We start from the raw sequence: 4,721 nt of genomic DNA on the forward strand, positions 1-4,721 counted from the left end.
TAGCCGCAGATTCAGTAAACAAGCGTAGGATTAGTCAATTTTCTTTATGTCTGGACCAAAGGGTAAAGAATAAGTATGCTTCTATTTGGCACAATACAATTTGAACTGATTCACTTTATCCATTCACTATAATTTTTTGACAAGGAGAATGATGCTTTCTTATATATTGAATATCACATTAAAACCTTATTAGTATAATTAGTTATTTAAGAGTTATTAAAATTACATATTTATTTCAATTGCCTATTAGTGACAGATAAGCAATTTAAATTCTATTGTTGCGATTAAGTATTGCTTTTCTAAAATCTTAGTTCGTAGTTCTAATATTACTCCATGTGGGATCGATATCTAGGACTCCATTAGAGTCTTATATTACTTGAGCGATACGTATACTTGCGTTGATAAGTGTGACTTTACAATTATTGAATATTTTATACATACATCTTTATCGAATCTATAACTGTATTAATTTTTTGGTGCAGTTGCTGAGGAATTAAATCTTTTAGCAGTAGTATTAAATATTTATATTTTTAAGCATATATAAAGTCGTTGTCAGGTGCCATACCATTTTGCACCATTTTTGCTCATTTTTCCCTCATTTTCTCCAAATGTCCATTCATATACTTGAAACCAAAAACATACAAAATGCATTCTTTTAAAGTGCAATATCACTAAAAATATGCATAAAACAAACATAAAATATGCACTAAAAATAGGTAATTTTAAGGTGGATCATTCCCCCAAAATTAAATGTTACTTGTCCTCATGTAACTCGTTTATACTATGTAAAAGTTATAACTTGTGGAAGTGAGTTTAACTTGGAGATTTCTATAGTTTTTGTTTTATAAATATGATAGTGAAACTTTAGAAAAGTTTTTAATAACTCAGGTTACAACTAAAATGTAAGAATATCTAGTAGTCAAGTCTAAAAGTTATGATTTTCTATTCATTTCAAGAAAACATGTAATTCGGTCATATTTTGAATGCCTAAAAGAATTACAATAAAAAGAATATCATAAAGACTTCATTAGTAAGGAAGCTAATACTTTATGCCTTAACTCAGAAATGTAATTAAGTTTATTTCCTTAAGATTATTCAAGTGGAGCCAATTTTTTATTAAGCATCTCCTCAAGCTTCTCCCCATACTTTTTCATTATTGGTCTTCTTTTTTTCTTTTCTTTTTCTTTAGGATTTTTTTCAATCATTTATTTTTTTTTAATGTCATGTGAGGATTACTATATCTAGATAGGCTTTAATGATTTTGATCTCATCCACCCTCTTCTTAAAGTTAAAAACTTTCCACATTTCCTTATTTTGACTAAATAGTACTAGCTTCTAAAAAAAATTCATAAAATCTCAACTCCTTCATTTTAAAGTAAAACTCTAAAATTCTTAACAATTCCAAAAATACAATTCTCTTTACTTTAAAAAGTAAAAACAAAATCTTATCCTCTCATACAAATATTTTAACTTTAGAACTAACATTTATTATAAAAAACTTTTGCTTAAGTTTTCTATAGCATTTATAAAATTTAAAATATAGTTATCTTAAGTTATCCTGACATACCACAGATTTATGTTAAATTAAATTTTAAAATATAGTTCTCTAAGGACAAATAAAGTTTAGTTCTTTTAAAAAGATTTTTTCCCTTCCACCAAACATAAATTTTTAATTAATTCAACAGATTAGTTCAAACAGAAAGAAAAAGTATAAAGTTTAAAAATAATAGAATAGTATAGGTACAAGTAATAAAGACAAGTAAAATTAGCATGTCTAAAAATTAAATGACTATTCTAGCATTTATATTGAAGTGAAAAATAAACATTAAAAGCAACACTCCAGTTTAGAACAATAAACATAACTTTAAGAGTTTACAGAAATGCAAATTTAAACACTAACAAACAACAATAAACAAACTCCAGGAAATCTAAACATGAAAACAAAAAATAAAACACAATAAAATAAATAAAATAAATAGAAAGCACTACACATCATCATTACCTTCATCATCGTCATCATCATCATCATCATCATCATCATCATCATCATCATCATCATCATCATCATCATCATCATCATCATCATCATCATCATCATCATCATCATCATCATCATCACTTGTTGAATGAATAATTGTTCCATTAGAGTATCAGGTGAAGTAGTACCAGATGTAGAAGGTCTAGAAGCGGAAGCTAAAGCTGAAGTAGAAGGAATATCAAAGCCTCTTCTTCTAGATCTTATTCTAGTATGCTTTCCATACATCTCCAAATTAGTTTTTCCAATAGATTTATGAGATAGTAAAACTTTTTCTCAAGTCTCTTTTTTTACTCCAGACTCAACACAAATAGTAGTAATAACAGTAGGATAACTCATACCTTCAGTAGTTCCCCCTCAAAGAAATAAGCATATTCTTGTAATATAAAGAGCAAATCTCAATTGATTTGTTTATCTCAATGCAATAGTTAAATGTTGCTCTTTCTCGAGTTACCTCGCTGAAGTGATTAGTAGAAAGCAACCTACCAGAAATAAAATAATGTCAGGCATGAGAATGAATATTTACATTCGAGAAAGAAAAGTTTGCCTGTCGCCCATTCTTAATTTTCCATACTCTATTACCATCATGCCAAAAATTGCATAATCTCGTCCAATTCTTCTTCAATAGGATGAAACTCAGAATTAAAACAAGTAGGAACACTATACAACTTATAAATGTAATTCACCCGACTAGAACTTATATCCACATATTATTACCCTATCACATAAACTAAATCATCATAGTCATTAGGTTTCGCGTAGAATTTTATAACCACAGAAATCACAACGACGATAGTGAAATAGCTAAAACTTTCTCACTGTGGCTCTGCAATAATATATTCTTTTGTTCTTCCAGGATGAAGGAAACTTTGTTCTGCAATCAGTTTCTCGAGTTATAGATCACAGTATCAGTCCTGTTCTTTCATGCTCACGAATTTATTAGCATCAAAAACTCTCTTTCCTTTTTCTCTTTTCATCTTAGGATCCATGAAAAAATCTAGAAATTTCAAATAAAATTCCAACAAATCTCAAATATATGATTTTTAGGCTCCAACAAACACATTCTAAACTAAATAATCATTCACTAGTGGATTCCTCACCATTTTCACCAAGTTTTGATTAATTCGGTCATACCCACAATGTGGAAGAAATACTTGGTGAAATCAAAAATTTCTAACGAAAAGATGAAGATCTTACCCAAAGATGATGAAAAAAAAAAAGAAAAGAAAAGAAGGAAGGAGAAGCTTGAGAATTAGTGCATAATAAAAAATTGGTTCCGCATTTAATCTTTTGAAAGTATAAGACTTAAGAAACTCTTAAGCTTAAGGATATAATATAATAAGTAAAATTGTTCTTAATAAATAGCTCATTCTTAATAAAAAATTTTAAGTGGAGAAGATAGAATGCCTAAAATTTATATTTGGAGAATTTACAATGTTTTTGAACTAGATGGAAACCCATATTTTCAAACTTCTTTTCATTAAAAATTTCTAAACACTAAGTTGGTCTCTGATACTATTTTTTTTTTCTAAATTGGACTACTATGTTTCTACATTAAAATTTTAGAATATACTAAAAAAACTCATTTACATAATTTACTTATTTTGATTTTATAAATTACTTATTTTGATTTTGAAATATTGGAGTGTCACTTGAGGAAAAGTAATATTTTAAGTTTGGGGGATTAAATTTCTAAACACTAAATTGGTCTCTGGTACTTTTCGATTTAATAGAAGGTATTTGTGTGTTTCTTTTTTAGGTACAATCAAAAAGTGCTTTTTTAGGTACAACCAAATTGATGAAAAATGATGAAATAAGTGAAAAGGGATTAAATTTGGAGTAACAATGAAGGAGTGCAATTGAATGAACTGAGACGCCTAAGCGCCCAGTGCCTCACTTTTAAGTGCCTGAAGTAGTTACTTGATAATTTAATGAATTTGGATGAATTTTTGAAGAGTTGTTTGAAGAAAACCATGGTGAAAACGTGGGAAATTGTTAATGGGCACGAAAATTCATTCAATTGGCTTTTGAAAGGAGGCAACTCTTGGAAGATTCATTGAATGTGGACACATTTTGAAGAGACACCAAGGAAATTTTTGGAAAATTATAAAAGAAGACATGGATTGAAGTGAAGAGGAGAACCATCCATCAATCATCAACTCCATTTTAGTTGCCACACACCGCCGTCGTCGCTGCCTCCCATAGCACTGCTGTCGTCACTATTTTTTTAATTTTAAGAGGTTTACCGCACGTAGGCTCTCCACGTTTTGTGTTTTCTCTTGTTTGTCGCTTTGTCGTATGTCCCTTCTAATTCGTTTCCTCTCCTCTTTAAATCACATATCTGGTTCGGAAGGGAGATTTATTCGAAGTTTGTTCGCATGATTTCTAATTTAAAACTTAAGTGTGGTTGTGTTTTCAATGAATTCTGAGTAGTTTTCTTTATCATTTCCCTTAAAATGTAAGTGATTAAGTATTGGATGAAATTTGTGTGAAGTATTAATCTTTGAAGTTAGAAGAAATTGTGATAATTTTAAACCTTGTACTTCAGTTACTTTTTGATTTGGCCAATTAAGATGTTAATACCTGTTGTGAGAACATGTAAGATCCGAGATGGCATTGTCTTAGTCAACAAATGGTAAAAATCACATGAGGTTGTATGGATGAGAATGTAATTCATATGATTGAG

The sequence above is a fragment of the Phalaenopsis equestris genome, unplaced genomic scaffold (assembly GCF_001263595.1).
Source record: "Phalaenopsis equestris unplaced genomic scaffold, ASM126359v1 Scaffold000838, whole genome shotgun sequence".
Lineage (NCBI taxonomy): Eukaryota > Viridiplantae > Streptophyta > Magnoliopsida > Asparagales > Orchidaceae > Phalaenopsis > Phalaenopsis equestris.